The sequence below is a fragment of the Rhea pennata genome, chromosome 11, assembly GCF_028389875.1.
Source record: "Rhea pennata isolate bPtePen1 chromosome 11, bPtePen1.pri, whole genome shotgun sequence".
NCBI classification, from domain to species: domain Eukaryota; kingdom Metazoa; phylum Chordata; class Aves; order Rheiformes; family Rheidae; genus Rhea; species Rhea pennata.
Genome location: NC_084673.1, coordinates 15,425,535 through 15,443,114, shown reverse-complemented (window position 1 = coordinate 15,443,114; position 17,580 = coordinate 15,425,535). Strand labels below are relative to the sequence as shown.

At 44.9% G+C, this 17,580-nt stretch overlaps 1 protein-coding gene across 2 annotated transcripts in view; it reads right to left on the bottom strand.

Moving 5' to 3' along the window:
- GPR50 (G protein-coupled receptor 50) overlaps positions 1 to 17,580 on the bottom strand; it is a 153,305-nt gene that overhangs the window by 2,267 nt on the left and 133,458 nt on the right. The window contains exons 1-2 of one of the 2 annotated variants that reach the window (XR_009959557.1): positions 15,730 to 15,801; positions 5,367 to 5,415 (exon numbers count right to left, since the gene is read on the bottom strand). The gene's annotated coding sequence lies outside the window, so the exon portion shown is untranslated. Of the gene's footprint in view, positions 1 to 5,366; positions 5,416 to 15,729; positions 15,802 to 17,580 lie in introns of those variants that run through there. The other variant, XR_009959558.1, reaches the window with a different exon arrangement.

Here is a 17,580-nt window from a genome sequence, read left to right as displayed (position 1 = left end):
CGGCCACGGGAGCTCTGCCACGTGGGGCTCCAGGTTAGTCCAGACAGCAAGAGCTGCTCCAGAGCTGCAGGGAGACCAAACTGCTCAGCCCAGCAAAGGCAGCCCGCTCTTTCAGCCTTCACTAACACCTAAATTCAGCAATCCTGCCAAGCAATTTGTTGCTTTCCAGCAATTTGAAAGAATGTTACTAATTCAACAAGTCTCTGTCTTGGTATCCCTTGAACAGGACGAGTTTTGATAGTTTGCCATTTTATCATCTCTTATGCCTCAATTTCTGCTAACCCATGAGTCAGGCTATACAATCCCACGTCTGCCCCCCAAGGAAGGTCACAGAGTCCACCAGTTTGGCTGCTTTAACAGGGTTTTTGATTACTGTTATTACTGTGATTCCTCAACTTCTTCACCAGTTACGTTTCAGTAACTTTGATTTCATCTTTTTCTTTCTAGTCTCATAAGCTACCACAGGTTAAATACATTCCCATCAGAATTAGGCTAAGGATCACTACAGCAGAAGTTTTTAGCAGTTATCAGATAATGTACTTGATAAACTGAACACTGCTTTAACATATGCTTTCCAACAGATTAGTCTCTATAAATTTTCATCACTCCAAATTACAATAACATTACTTTGGCTTTGAGCCCTGGCTCCACTCAGAGAGGCAGGATAGTTAAAAGTGTTTGAATGATGTATGTGAATTACTGACCATATTGAACTTAAATATGATGCTTTCTAGCTAGAATGGGGGGGGGGGAGGAGAGGAGAGGTTTTGCCATGTAAATGGATAAAACTATATGATGTAAGAAAAGCAACAAGTCCCATGGTGCCCAATGGGACGTTCTGGCAAAGGCACTTCAGCAAACTTCTGTCCTTTCTGCTGGAGAGTCTACAAATCTCAGTCCCCTTCCAAAATTAAATTACAACGTTTGTATAGCAAATACAGCATCTCTAGGGCATTTAGTCCCTTTCTCAATCACTACAGTAATTTTGGAAGTGACTTTTTTAAAGTAAGCTTTCATTAATGGACATTTGCGGCTGTTCCAGAGGCTTTCAATTGATGCTAATGAAGTGAATACTAGTAAAGTAGTCTCTGCCCGCCCCAGATTTACAAGGATCTTTCAAGCTCCAGAGCACAGCAGTCCAGCGGCCATTCTAGACAGCAGGAACAGCCCTTTCTTGAAGGGCCCTGCCAGCAGGACACTTGGAGCACCCCAACGAGAGGCTGTGCAAATTCTTCCAGCCCGCGTCAGCTGCCAGGAGCAGGCAGGCACGTTCATGGAGCATGGTGTGGGCCACGCGGCGCTCGACAACGCGGCCACCGCAGGAGTCACAGGGAAGACTCAGAGCCTGAAGAAGACCCTTACATTCCTCGCAAAAATAGAGCACGAGGGGAGAGATGTTCATTTAAAGCCTGGTTATAACAGTAACAATTAGGCAACCCTCTAATTTAACCCTGTCAGGAAAAGAAGGCTGAAATGTACAGATTAGAGTGAGAAATAGCCTAGGACATTCAGCCAGCTCTTGCTTGAACCTCTTGACATTGATGAAAAGCAGTATTACTTGCTCTCTGGTTTCCTTAAGGTCATGTTGCTTGAGTTAACAGGACTCCGACAGCTAGCCATATCATGCTTTTTCAGGGCCTTAAACATGAAATCAGTCTGTATCCCATAGTGTCTTCTTTTGCTTCAAGCATAATCCCAGGAATGCTAAGAATTCCTTTGCTTTGATTCACTACTTGAGGTTTTCCAAAGAGCGCTTCACGTCCCATCACTTTCTTGCAGTCATGTAAAAATTGTGCCTGAAAAGAGTTTTGGAAAGCACTGTTTTAATCTCTCTTCCTCTCTCTGGTATTCAAATTTACTCACTTTCAAAAGCAACAGCCAGAGTTTAGTCTTAGGATGTTATACTACATTTTTCAGAGCTTTCAATTCAGTAAAAACAACAATAACTTCAAGAATATAGAGACCAATAAATCTGTAAGGAACATATACCACGATATTAATTCCTACATAAAACTCAGATTGCTCTCAAGTTAACTGAAAGCATCTAAAAGCCTGATGTCCCTACTTGCATCAGTGGAACAGAGCAGAATTATAATTTCCGAGCCATCTCAAAATAGAAAGCAGTCCCGTCGTGCAATTGTGCTCCCCACGTTCCAGTCGTGGTGTCACCTAACCCTGCACTTGCCTTCCAGGAGCAGTCACCCTGCAGGGGACACCGCATTAGCCCAGTCCCTGCAGCTGTTACCTGCAACACCACCAGGAATGTGAGGGGGATGGTCCCACACCAAAACCTAGACTGAGCAGCTGCCTCCCAATAGCTTCAGCCTTGCAGAGACATGTCACTGCACAGGAGCCCCGCTAAGACCAGGCCTAGGGAGGATCTTGACTCTCCCCTGCCTGCAAACTCCTCTTGCACAGGTCACTCCACTTTTGCAGCAGCTCTAAAACCCAGGACTTTTCAGCTTTTTATTCCTTCTCCAGCTAGGGAGATCCTAAGTTATCCTGAGGATCGCTCCTAATGACCTATACCATGAATGAAAATAGGGCTGGGAGCTGTGAACTGCCCCTGAACAGAAGGATCCAGCATCAGGACGCAGGTATCAGCTGCTCAAAAAAGGGGCTGAAGGACATGGTGTGGAGGACACATCTTAGGTTCCCCTTCTCCACGCCTGCGGCGTGACCAGCTCAGAGAGTACCTGCAGGCCTCCTGCTGTGGCTCGGCGCTGAGCTGCTCACTGCCATACCGTTTGCACTGTTTCAGTTTTACTTCCAAAATATGCTCCATCATCTTCTGACTGTGAAGCAATCAATTGGATTATCAGGCCTCTTCCAGTCCTCTCCCCGGGCAGTCCCACTGGCAATGAGAAAGCAAAGCAACTGGGATGTTTGGCAGCACAGGGAGAAAGATAAAGGAAAGTCCTGGAGCGGCAGGCTCCCACTGACGCTGCACCCAGACACAGCCCTGAACCCACTGAAACTGCACCCAAACACAGCCCTCAGCCTCGCAGCAGCTGTGAGGTGGGACTGACCTTTCCAAATGCATCCCTTGAGCTATGGAAAAGCAAATTCACACATTAAGGAGTAATCTATAGACAAGCATATAAAATGTCAGATTCCTTCAAGCCATTTTCACAAAAAAGTGCAAAAGTAAGCTCATTTCCATAGAACTCCTAAGGCAGTTGTGAATGTTTTATATTTGATTTTCTTTGCATGCACTTAGTTCAAGGGAAATGGTTTACTATTTAGCAATCCTGCACACAAGATATTTCTTGCTTTAGGATCTATAAACAGATTTCTAGCTCATTGCTTTTTCTGTTTTTAATGCAGACAAAATAGGGCTTAAAGTGCAATAAGAAAGAATCAAGTAGTCATCAGGAAAACAACTTTCTAAGGCAGGGAAGGGAAGCAAAGCAGGGAAGCAGGGAGCAGATTGTCACGGGAGGCCAGGATGCACCGTCCTGGGCGGCTGGTGTAAGGGGGCTCCCCGAGTGGCAGGAAGGGCTCTGTCCCCTGCCTGCAGACGAGCTCCTGCTCCGCGCCGCACGTCCCGGGAACGCGCGCATGGTCGGCAGGGCACCACGTGGGCCCCAGCGGGACACGTGCCAGGCCAGGGTGATCGCAGACCAAAGGCAAGACCAGGGTCCCAAAGGGGTTAGTTTGTATCACCTCCTGTGGTGGTAGAAGCTCGTTTTCATGGGATTTAACTTCTTACCGCAACGTAACAGAATTATTTCACCAACGCATAACAGCTGCTCTATGAACAGCTGAGATGGGACTGTGTATAAAAACACACTATCAGTAGCAAACCTGTGGACGATGCGCACCAGTGCATAAAGCAGACTGTGCTAGAAGAATGATAGAAATTCTGCAAAGAATAAGATGTCTATTCACTTCTGGCAAGTATCAGACTTCAAAATGAGTGGGCTCCAGTACCCCAGCCATCCTGGGACAGACCCCCATCGGTCATCTCAAACATCCAAATGTTTAGATTTATCGTAAATATAAAAATTTGGATCCATGTGGATGATTGCTGCTACTTGCCATACTTACCAGTTATTATGGAAACACTAGGAGATAAAAGAGGAGCTAGGGAAATGCAGACCCGTGACTTTCCTTATCCCTGGTTCCTTCTTTGGTGCCTGGTCCTGTCCCTGCCTCCATCAGTTCCTAGCGTGGCCACAACACTTAACTGCAGACGTTTTAGTGACAAGCTTACTCACAGCCTCTTCTCCCCCAGCAGCTCACCTTCATCCTCATCCTCCTGATCACTCACCTGATGTCAGTCCACATTGCACCAGGCTTAAATCACTAATAAAGTCAACTTCCCACAGGAATCTTCCCGTGTTGGCTGAACAGAGAGGGCCTGGGAAGCGGCAGCTCTCACAGGGAAATGCAGCGGCTTTCAGGAGCTGCTTATGTTCCTGCGAAGCTAACCCAAACCAGAGGAAGGCTTCAAGCCAGCTCTTCTGTGTCCCAGAGGCACCACAAGGCTACCAGCTAGCGTGGGACAGTGTTACTGTGTCTCCTCTCCTCTCCCTGCCCCCGCTGTCAGACTTTGATGAAAACGCATTTTCTAGCAGAAAAAGCGTGGTCACCCTGTCTTAGCTGAGCTCATCTCCGTTCTGGCAAGGAGCCTTCCCACGCACCCGTAGCTCAGGAAACTTTAACCAGGGCATCTGCTGCTCATTATGAGGGCACAGGAAAAAATCCCAGCTATTCCATGCCTGGGCTGGGCTGGGCTGGGCTGGGCTGCGCGCGGCTCGAGGGAGCAGTCCGCCCTCCCCGCGTTTCCCAGGTCCCCGTGACCCCAGCTCGCCCCTGCACTTCTCAGGAACACGGCCGCTTCCCCGCTCCACCAGCGGGTTGGAGGTGGCTCCCAGCGCCGCCGGCAGCCGCCGCGGCCAGGGCTGCGGGCGCCGCCGAGCAGGTGCCGACAAACTGTAGCCGCGCGGCCCGGAGCGGGCTCCAAGGGGAGAGAGGCGCCGAGGGTGCCTCGCTCCCCGTCCCTTGGCCAGCCCAAGGGTTAGTTCAGGAGGCAGGAGCAGAGCCTGGGAGCGGAGGGTCGCGCGGAGCTGACCCGGACGCTGCCGCGGTGGCAGCGGGAGCGCGCGTCCAGCAGGCATCCAGGCATGCATTCAGCTCCCTCCTGCCCCGACCCTGGACAGCGTTCTGCTCTGGTCTCCCCCAGAGTGCGTGTTGGCTCTTTACCTTGGCCTACAACAAGTCTACCTGAGCAGGTCCCAGTCCCAGCTGTGCAAGGTGGAAGCTACCTCACAAGTATAAAAAAGTGGCCACAAAGTGGCTCTTTTCTACTCTCCCACATCCCAAAAGACTCTCACGGGGACAGTTATTAATCTAGGACTTACCTTCTACCAATACATCTTGCTGCTCCAGTAGAGGCACGTTAATGTCATTCTGAAACAAAATTAAAATTTGATTTGTTTTCTAACTGCAAAACTAGCTCGTTGTCAGAATTGGTTACTGTTTTTCCAGAAAATCTAACTTATGTTAGGGGCCAATAATGGAAAAAAAAATCAGCCCAAATAATCTTCAAGATTATCATCACATTGAGAATTTAGCACCCTCAGCTAAAGCACCACTTGGATGTTATAATACATCCACAATTCTACCAAATAGGGTCACTTTAACCACTAGGACTGAGCGGAAAAATGTTTACCAGTCACATTAAAATTGGTATTTTGAAGACTTGCCATATTCTAAAACAGAAGACAGTTGAAAAGTTCTGTAAACTCAAAATGTCAAGAAGCCTCTCCCAGCCTAGTGCTGATTCATTCAAAATGAAGCCCTGAAAAGTTATTGAATATTTTGACTTCAAAAGCATTCTACTACACAGAAACACTGACAGTAAAACACATTTCTTACTCAAAATGTCAAAATACAATTATTTTCATGATTTCAAAACGCTACTTTAATTTCAGAAACTACCCTTTTTACCTGCAGAGTCTTGATTCTGACAAACTTGGCATTTCCTAATGTTCAAATTGTTTTCTAAATTTCTTTATCATTTAGACGTTAGTAATCTGGATAGTTTACAAGCTTCATTTTTAGTTTGCAAAGATTAAACATCCTTCACATTAACAGATCCTCTAATGTTTCACTGCAATTCATTCCATTCTATAATTTTCCTCACTTAGTGAATAGTATACAGCTCAGAAATCAACACAGCTTGTTCAAAAAAAAAAAAAAAAGACAAAATACCTATTAAATTATCAAGTACATTTCTCATCAGAGCACAGCTATCATTTCCCATGAAGAAAAACTAGATCTTAATTGACTTCCCAGTAAAAGCAATGTTTAGACAGATGTTATTGAGAAACATCTTACTTTTATTCCTTAAACTGCCACAGGTAAGCGACAGGGACATTTGGAAAACACGCACAGGCAAGAGCTGGGCCCGCACGCTTTCATTTGACAGCGGCTGCAGCAGGGCACTGCTGCCCCCGCCAGCTGCTGACTGTGGCAGAAGCAAGCTGGCATTGCATGCTGCCAAACAAAATTTTTGTGCCCCAACAAAACCCTTTAAAACCAGCTTGTCAGTAAGTCACTGATTTTGCCAGGGAGCTCTGGGAGGGCTTGCTGTCCCCCTGCCACCAAAAAGCAGGCAAGGCAGCCAGCTGCACTGGGGGCGCGCTGCTCAGCTTTTTCAAAAATATGTACTTTTCCCTGGAAACAAACAAACAAGTCTTCCAGTCAGCTTTATCAAATGTGATTTTTTGAGTACTGACTTGCCAGGCAACAAGTCTCTAACTCAGCCAGCTGAACACCTTGATACTCAGGTCAGAGCAGGACACATGCCTAGTTAGATGCTAGCTTGGATACTCCAAAGTATTCTCCTGGAGAACCCGTGTTTCTCTGAGCCAGCACATGGAAATATCCCGAAGAACTTCTCAACCAGAGCACGCTCTGTTGCTGGCTCATCTGAAAGCTCATCCAAAAAACTAAAGCCTCTGCAGAGGTAAATTAAGCTTTAAGGCAGGGGAGCTTAAAAGAAATCCTGTTATCAAGGTTTCCAAGTTTAAAAGGCCCACTTGTAAAGTTCAGTGTTCTAACTGGAAGTATCGGCGCTCTTCCCATTAACAGACTTCTGGGGAAGGAAAACAGGTTTGCATCAATTCTTTCATGTTTGATTTTCATTTTTACCACTTGAATTTTATATGTAAAGGTGATTTGATTTGTGCATTTGAATTATGTAAACAGTATAAAAAAACATGCCATGAATAGTTTTAGGCTTGTGATCTGTAGACAAGTACAGATGGCAGTAGTCACATCCAAAACTGTTTTTTCTATGATAAATGTAACTGAAAGGAAGTTCTTCTGTTTTTTTTTCTTAATAAGCTTTTCAGAGCAGGAAAGACCCCTGACTATACTTAGACAAGACCTAGGACCTGGTGGCCCAGCAGTACCATCAACAGAGCAGCAAGAACGTTTTGGGATCACAGACCATTGTGCCAACTTCCTGCAGCATTTCACTGCAGAAGCTGCCAGAAGAGCATGGGGGAAATCCAGCCAATTGCTTATGACTGCCTCCATGCAAATCAGAGAGGAAACCCTGTAAACGGGATTTAAGAGCAGTCTGACTGACTGCAGCTGCCGAAACATTTGTCTGGCAACGCAAACACTTCAGCGAGCATCAGGCCGTGCACACAGACTGCAGAGGAACTTCAACTAGAAGTCGGCAGGGGGAGGCAAGGAAGTAGGACAACTGTTTGCTCATCTAGCTGCCAACCAGCCACAGTCTCCTATGGTCGACTGAGACATGGCTCCTGGAGTGGCTCAAGGCAGCAAGGGAAAAGGAACCCCAAAAATCTTCCTGCCTGACCCACTTCACAGCAACTCTGGCTTGAAGTGAACTACTCTAATAAAAGTTGTGCATGGCTTTGCAGTACGAAAGCTTGGCTTACCTGGCTTTGCAAGGTAAGGGTCTGGGCCCAGCTTCTTCACAGTGGATTTGTCTAAGTGTTAAAACGAAGGCGAACAAGAAGAGAAGTGCTCCAGTCGGGTCTCGTAGGAGGACACTGAGCTCTCTCTGACCACACTGGGCTGCAGCAGGCTGAGGACTGGCTAGGGCGATGCAAGGCTGTCCCTTCCTGGACCAGCAGCAGCAAGCCTGTTGGGCTTGGCCCAAGCCTCACTTAGCTGTGACAGTGGCAAACTGGAGCAGTGCCACATCCTCCATTTGTCAAGATGGAGAGCAGGCACCACATGGCAGAAGGCAGGGCACAGGCTGCAGCCCTTTAAGAAACCTCCCTCCCTCAGCTGCCTGGGCTGCAGTGAAACATTAGGGGCAGCTAAAATACTTCTGCAGAAAGTTTGTTACAAAAACCTTTCCTAAGCTTTGCCCTTTACTTCTAAGCAGTGCCCTTTGCGCTGACAAAACATAACTTTCAGAGGGTCCATCACATGTCACTAGTTACAGGTCTTTGAAACAGAGATCACAGGGACATGAAACCCAGGCTATTTTGCTTATTCCAAGACCCAGTGGATAACATCTGCCAAAAAATGCTTGTACATTTCCCCTTGAACAGCATCTCTCCCTATCTGTGACAGCAGTAACAAAACACAAGAGAAGCATCATCTGTTCACCGACGCTGGTATTGGCCACACCACAGCAGCTGTAGCTTTTAATAAATTCTTACTGCTCATTTTCTCTAGATATTGGAAAGATCCTAAATACACTTACTACCAAGCACAGAATTGCTCTTCCAGCAGGATTATTGTTATTTCTGTTGCCCCAATAGCCTACCTTTGGTAATGAGTATCACAGGCTGATAAAACAGTACACAGCAGTTAAACCAGTCCTCTAGTAAACCCTTAGTGCTCCGCTTCCTGCTCCTTGCTCTACTCTGTGCCCACACCTCTGACTCCAGGCAATTAGCAATTTCAGATGTGGCAGAGCTGCTCCTGCAATGAGCACCACCAGCAGCAACCAGGAGAGAAGTCCCCTCCAGCAGCTTTCCCTGGTCTGTGGATTTACCAGCAATTTGGCTCTCTCACAAGTACCTTGCATATCTTGCTGCAGGCAGTTCTGACCGCCCATCCTTCTCCAGCATCCACCTTGAATTTTGGCCCCAGTGGAGCTCCAGCCAGCATTCACGTTACAGTCCAGTTAGACTGTTTTGGAAATACCATCAAATGGTATACATAACCATAGCTATTTTCAAGTGAGAAAAAACAAAGATCTATCCCTAAACTGGCAGGCATTGCAGGCTGCAGTCAGCCTCACTGGCCATCCAACACACAGAGCACAAAGGCTCTCTCTAGGCCCTTGCCATGCCCTGGGACTTGCGCTCACTGAGTTTGGACCCTGAAGTTGACTACAGGACAAGAGCTTTTTTTAAAGGGACCTTTCTCCTGGCAACAACAGTCTGCCCTAGACGTGGATGTGGGACTGACAACCTTGATAAACCTTTTCTCCTGAAAACTGTCCAGAAGTCACTCATCTGAGTTGGGATGTGGTGGCATGGACAATATCAAGGTAGGCTGAGGGTCTGCCACAACCACTAGGTTGGCACCTAACCCACCCAGTTAGGGCAAATGAGGAGCACCACAGAAAGATGACTTAGGTCTCAGCACCAAAAGCCAGGACCTGTCAGGCTAGCTGTGCCCTTGGACACTGCTGAGGGCTGGTTATTTTCCTGGCTTTGCTAACTGATGGTATATCGAGCTCTAAAAGTAAAACACACAACACTGTTGCCTAAACTGAGAACTCTGCCTAAGTCCTTCAGATTAGAAGGAAATATCCACCAATGGGACTGTGTTACAATTATGTTTTTAGAGATGCTGTAGATTAGCAGGGAAAGGGAAGGCTTTAAGCAGGATCATTTCATTGATTTTAGAAAAGACTGCTGAACAGCATGCTTTCATGCTAATGACACTGAGCAAGAAGGGTTGTACAGCACAGCCACAGAGAAGGGGTGCATATACCCAACCTGCTCACTAACAACAGACACACAAGAGCAGCATGTGGGCACTGACTCATTACTGTGTTAGTCAATAAACCCCTCTGGGTGAAACTATCTGGATGTTTATTACAAATAATATTTGACAGGATGAAATTAGCACATAGATGCTCTTATGTTGGTTAATGAGGTCTGAAATATAATGCTATAAATCATCAACAACAGCCATCTAGTGTCAGATGCATGAAAAAAAAATACATGATTACAACACATTATTGCTGTGACAACAGTTTAAAATAGCAATGTACCTTCATACAGTCTACCATTGGGGTAGGCTAGGAAACTGCTAAATATCCTTGTTGCAAATTTTCCCTTGTAAGCAGATACCCTGCTACATAGCTGGAGTAAAACTCCTTCCTCTCTTCCTCCAACAAAGCAATAAAAAGTTGCAACCACTGCATTAGAATAGTTCAAATCTGGATTTACAGCATCAAACAGAACACCTATAGAAAGTCTACAGCTGCTTTCCAACGCTGACTAGGCAAGTGCAGAGGTTGTGTTGTTATAGAAGTGCCCCACTTTGCTGCCAGTGACAATAAAAGAAAATAACGACCAGTTTGAAAGTGTTGAACAATTATAAAAAACGTTGTATTAATTTGCAGTATTTATTATCCAATAGAATTTCTCAGTCTCGTGATTTAGGAGGCCTTCCAAATGTACATTTATTTTTATCCAGGGCCTACAGCAAAGCATAGCAGGAATGGATAAATTACTTTATTACAACACTTTAGTTACTGTTCAGCATTTTATGAAGGGAGCGAAGCTACTTGGAAGAAGATCACAGGTAGCAGGGTAAGAATGTAGGGAAGGTATCACAAAATTCTGTGTACAGACCATGGTTGCAAGCACAACATCTCTGCTAACAGTTCTCTTGGTAGCTGGGTTAAGTTTATGGACATGCAGATCTTCTGCTTTATTATCCAATTCACAGAGCATTTCAGTGCTGGGGAGAAGTGACAGACCTCTATTTATGTGCACAACAGACACTGTGGGTCATAGTAGACTGCTCTCTAGCCCCTTCCCCAGCAGAAAGCACTGCAATCTTGTCAGAGAGGGTCAAGAAGCATTTCCAGAACTGGCTTCTCACAGAAGTTCTTTCCAGAGAAATAGAATATTCTTCCCTGTGAGCTGGTTTCTGGAAGAGCAGTATATTGCAAATGTTTGATACGTGACTAAAGGCTTTGTAAAAATGATGGCACGAAACCTATTCTTATACTTACTGCAAGGTCAGTTCACAATGTAATAGTCTGAGTTTTAAAATATGTATGTATCTACACAAGCTTTCTCTTTTACTGCATCCTATCTGACTCTGCTCTATATCTATGGTTTTGGCTTCCATTTTAACAATGTTCTTTTGTTTTTCCTACCTATGCAGATGTGCTGTTAATTAATTCACCTACCTGTATCATTCTCAATGTTATGTTATCCTTCACCAGTGGAAGGTTAGCAGTAGCAACATTTTTCACAATAGCAACAGCTGTATGCATATGTTCCTTATCATATTAGATTCGTCCTCAAGCCTTTAGTACTTTATTAAGTCATGTCAACCTCCCATTTGGGACCAATTCTGTAGATTGGTTGATATAACTATTTGCCTTTACATCAGTCAGAAAATTTAGTTGAATTCATGCGAGTTACTCATACTCAGCAGGAAACAACAGGGCCTTGGAAACCAGGAATGAAGAATTATGTCATATAATAAAGACTATTCACTTCTTCAAAAAAAGAAAAGAATACTCCACTGCTTCATTGCTTGCTCTAAGCATAAAGTTATATTTTGCTGTCCCCACGTTATGAGAGTGAAACAACATTTCAGGTCTCCAAGAGCAATCACATTACAGTGAAGCCTGCAAATACTCTTTCTACTCAGTAAACTGGGAGTTAGATGGAACTGCTTGATTTTAGAAGGAAACCAAGTGTAACCAGGTATGTAAGAGTCTCTGCTTGTACTCTATGCTGCATTTTTTTTTTTTGAATCTATGAGAAACAATTATCAGGCTGACAAATATAAAATCAGGTCTTTATATTGCTTTTTTTTTTTTCTAGTGTTCAAGCGCAGCATTACCAGAAAAAGCTCAGATGAACAGTTGTTACATCTGTGAGGCCATTATTGTAAAATGTGCCTTGCCTGCCAGTGATGTCCCATGCACTGACTAATGTGAGAAGTGCTTGGACATCCCTGGTCCCTATCAAAGTACATAGTTTGATTCCTTCCAGTGGACTCCATTCCCGAGAACTATCACTGCTCTGCAAAATCCCTTTCTTTAAGTATGTGATCATCTGACACCACAAGACCTTCAAGACCACAGTAATTCTTACAGGGACATTTGCTGCACCTGCTACAGATAAAAAGGCAATTGCTGAAAGCACACTGATGGTAGAAGATAGTTGAATATTCAAAAAGTTTTTTAAAACTTACCAGGAACCTCAGCTTTGCAACTTGTTTTCAAATTTCCTTCATAAGTCATGTGTCAAAGAAAGCAAATAAACAATGAAAAAGGTATTGAAAATATTATTTCAGTCAGCAGTAAAATGAAACAATGTAACGGAAGATTAGTTTCACCTCAGAGTACACTGAAATGCATACTCATTTCAAAAGATTCAAAAGGCACCATGCTCCATAAGATGGAGCACGATTATGAGCTTAATGGATTGTTTAACCTGATAAAGCACTGGTTTCTAAATAGAAACTGTGATTTAAATATTTAATTGAATTTTAAATGATTTTCCATTTTTTTCTTGGCTAAAAACAGATGCATAAAATTGTACTGTTCTTTAAGCATCCAAAAACCTTGTTGCAGAAAACAAAGGAGACAGAAAATTTAGTTAAATTTGAGCCTCTCTGAAGTTCAGGCCTTTGGATGCCTTTCAGCCAAATCATGTTTTCTGTGCAAGAGAACTGGGCAAACCCCAGCACCTTGTGTAACACGTGGTGCTGAACAGTGAGATTTGCCAGTGCCTTTTCACCTTACAATTGGTTAATACAGCTATGTGTGGATAACTAGGGTGTTTTTGATACATCCTCAACACTCCCACAGCGCTGGGCCCAAGCTCCTGCATGGTACCACTGTCACGAGCAGGTGGCCAGCCAGAGCCCCTCGCCAGCTCGCCGCCTTGGCTCAGAGAAACCAGTTGCCCCCCAGGAGGGAGGATTTTTGAAGGAGTGTTTCAGCACGGCATGCACCAACACACCGCATGCCCCGGTGCGTGCACTCGCTATGCCTGGCAGCGGCCATTCATCTCCATCAGGTGATAGCTTCTTGTAACGCTTTGGCCTGACACTGGCCTTCCATGTTGAGCCCTTCCCCCTCTGGCTTTTCTCTTTTGACTGTATTTCATGCCCTCCTCATCTCCAGCCCCTTTGCAGTTTTCATGCATCCCCATGTTTTCTTGGGGGCCACCCATGCTTACGCGAGAACAAGCTCCTTGCGGTAAACACAGTGCTGCCACCGCTGAGCGGGATGGCTTCTCTTCTGCCCACACATAACTGGAAAAATGTGCATATTGCCCTCAAAAGATGTTAAGAACACTTAAATGAAGCAGAAGCAACATAATAAACAGTCGTGTTTGGATTGAGGCCAAGTTAATCTCCTTGAAAAAGGCATCTGAGTGCCAAGAGACATTTCTCACTTAAATCACTCTCCGACTGAGAGTTCAAGAGTAATAAGGCCATCAGAGAGGAGCAAGCGGGGCTTTCTAAAGTCCCAGCCTGGGCTTCCTGCACCAGATGCGGCAGCCTGGCCAGGTCCACCCGTCTGGGCAGCCAACAGTCATTTCCAAAGCTGGATCCTCTCTTTGTGGTGCAGCTCTCAGTATCACTGGCTTCAAACTATCAGCAGCAGCAGCTACTGCTTCCAGCTGGGGCCAGCTCCAGGCAAAGCAGATGTTACCTGCAGAGGCCACCCCTTCCCTCACACCACTGCTCCCCCCCCAGCCAGCCATCTGCTCCTATTGCCCCTCTCTAAGAAAGATTGAGATTTTGAAATTAGACAGGTTCCTGCCAGCAGAAAATTAGTATCTATTTAAGGAGGAGAAAGTTTGGCCTTAGTTTTATCTTTATGTTTCTTCCCTTAATCTCCTCGGAAACATGACCTCACCCCATAAGAGAGAGGTGACACAGCCTTAAAGCTGTTAAAGGAGATGCTTAAAAGCCTCAAGGAAGAGGAAGGAAGCACTGAAAAGCACAAGCTAAAACACAGAGGGGTGGCAAAAAGGTCTGGGAGGGTCCCTTTCTTGTAGGAAGCCACTGTATGACAGGGTCATCTTCACCCAGAGGGCTCCCCATGAAGCTTTGCCAATAGACACTAGCCCCCAGTCTGGGGAATTCACAGTGCAGACAAGCAGTAGCTCCAGAAAGGTCTGGAGGACAAGTAATAGTTCAACAGCTTTGCTGTAATATGTGGCAGGGATGATGAGGGTCGCAGACTACCTGCTTTCTAAGCAGCAAGCCAACGGCACAGAAAAGCTCCTGATGACTTTAGCTTTGATCCCACAAGGGCTCAATCACAAAAGCAGAGTTGCCCACATTCACAGTGTCATTTGGTTAACAATTCACAGTGTCATCCAGGGACTGAGGTGGGCAGTAGCCCAGTTCTGAAAACCAGCTGTTTCCTTTCCTAATATTTCCCCAAATCACCTCTGCCACCTCCATGAGAGAGAATAGCTGCTGTCCTTCTTTTAACAAGGCCACAGCATTGCACTTGGAAGGAGTAAAATGCTTCTGTGGCTAGACGTTTTATAACCTAATGATACGCTGCTCCCTGACTGCCATGCAGCAGGCTACTAAGACTCCATAGTATGTGGTCAGCGGCATATACTTTCAGCACATTCTTCTGTGGTGGGATCTGAGCAGCTTCTGCTAGTAGGCAGGGGGCTTGAGCGCATTTACCTCCTCATGGAACTGGGTCCTTGGCAGCCTGGAATAAATTAACATTCAAGTGAGCCTGTTTGGATAACAGAAAATGCAAAAATTCCACGTGGCAAGTGATCCCTTTTAAAGCAGCATTATAAGCCTGGCAGACATCCAGCTGGCACAGCAGCTCAGAGCAGCAAATACACACCTAGTGATGTGTAAAGGGCACATCCTAACAATTTTCTTCTTGAAAAGTGTCTTGTGGAATTTTCTAGCTTTGGTTGTACTCATACCAAGATCAGCTGCACTTAATTCAGTGTAGCTGTTACTCCCAGGCTTTAAATAAATTTAGCATCTATGTTACTAGCCAGCAATTAAGTGTGACACTCTTCACTTTGGCACAGATGGTCCATTGTCAAAAAGCCACGGTTTACTTCCTAGGTGATCGTTTTGCATCCTTCACTGTTTCAGTCCTCAGAAGTTCTCTGTGTTTGCAGCTCAAAGTGCCCCTGGCATTCCCATCCATAGCTTAAGCTTTCCTTAAAAACTTTCTTCTCCATATCAGCTAATGCCCTCACTATAGCAGACTCCCAAAGTTAAAGCAGCAGCCACAGGTTTGCTGGTCATTTTATCAGAGTCATTGAGCCAAGTGACAGGCAGTTCACAATCCAATTTGTTTTTACTTGAACATGGTGGGACCATCTCTTTCTCCCCACTTAGCTTCTTGATCACCAAGAGAAGAATTCTAGAGCACACTTCTTCCAACAGGCTTCCTCAAAGCCCATCCCTCTATTTTCAGGTGCCAGAACACTAACCATACTTGCCTCTTAGAAGAGAAAATATTGTTTCTAGTCCCATACAGATTTGACTTGCCCCTTGCTAAGGAATACCACTTACTTTTAATTCTTGGGCTTAGGCTTCCTTAATTCTTGCAGAATTCTGCAAATTCTCCAGAGAGGCATACACACACAGAGCATGGTGAATGCAGCCTTTTCCTGTAAGATGCAATGGAAAAAGTATCAAAGATGGCTCCTTTTTCTTTCTCCCCACTGTAATCCCAGCTTCAGCCCTCCAATACGTGCAAAACACACAGGCTGTGCAGCCTGCTCTGGAAGGTAAAATACCTGAACTATTTTGATGCTTGTGTTTTCTAAGGAACAAAGACAGCAGGAGATGGAGTGCATGGGACACCCAACATGAGCACATGCGAGTGTCAGGGCAAAAGACATGAGACAAAGAACAGTCTGCAACAGTGTACAACAACTTTTCCCTATTGTGACAGGCAAAAAACACCTGACATTATGCAGCCTGCCTCCTTTATTATGAGCTGATTCTTCCTCTTTCCCTGAAAGTTTTATTTTGCTTTGCACTTCCACTTTTTAGGCTTCTTGGGAATTTCACATCTCAAACACAATCAAAAACCAAACAAGGAACCCAACCTCCAACATCACCTTTCTTTCTCTGTGAAGAGGTAGTGAAAGGGACTTAAATCCAAAATTCATTGCTGTCAAAACAGCAGTCTGTGACCCCACAAGAGTGTCCTACCATTTGCAGAGGAATGAAAAATACCTGATCTACATGGACAGAGATGTCACTTGCCTGGGCAGGAGTATGTGTAGCAGAAAATCACATAAGTTTTAGTCAGAAGGTACTTCTGGAGATCTCTAATCTTTTGCAGCAAAGCTGATAGAGGGTATTGGCAGGATTCAGAAAAGCAATTAGGAGGCAAGGAACCTAAAGTGACAAACTCAAAGCACGTTCTTCTGTCAGTCAGGTTGCACTTGCCATACTAACCCCATTGACATCATTTTATGCCAGATAAATTTCTACTTGACATGAGCTAGACACAAAATCTGCTCCTCATGCTTTTTTCCACTATTCCACTTACTAGGAGCCTTTTCACTTCTGATCTCATTATTTCTCTACTGAAATGTATTATATTCTCTTGGCTTGCAGCTATCCTGACTACAGACAATTTACCTGATTAGAAGTGAAATGCTAATGAAAACCTCAAAACTAACAACAATGGAAGAAATCCAAACAGAATAAAAGTGTAAGTAAAGAACTACATGCAAACAAGCAGCTTCCACAGATATCAGAAATTGAGAGAAAACACATCTAAGAAAAAGATACCTTGGTAATTTACCTAGGACAGTGAAAGACGCTTTACTTGATAAGTATTTAGAAGCCAGCTGAACAGAACAGATTGAGACATTTGAGGACCTAAATCCTACCACGTATCAGGGCTGCAAGAAATAAACACTTTCATGATCTGACATCATGAACATAGTTTCCACAGGCTCCACCTGAGGTCTCCTTCCTGGATCAAAATGAATCCAGCATATGCCAAAGCAATTACTGTTTGGATATTTAATTCACAATGCTCTATTTGCTTCATTTAAAAACAAACAAACAAGACAAAATAACTACCATATTGTGCTGATATAACTTCATGGGAATCTGATGAGAATTATCAAATTTGCTTGTTTTTGCAGACACTCAAACTCAGGCACCAAGTTCCTTGTAAGAGTTCCTTCAGGGCTGGATTTCCAGTGTGGAGGGGAGGGACATGTGGAGTGGTGTTGCTCAGAGAACACCAGATCTGCTGACACGTGCAACCAAATGCAGAAATCGCTCTGCCAGACTCTGGGAGAGCCGAGCTCCTCGGGAGGGCTGTCAGCATGCAAAACCACCTCCCAGAGCTGGAGTTTTTCCCTGCGTGTATACTTTGAGGTTGTTTAGTTCAGT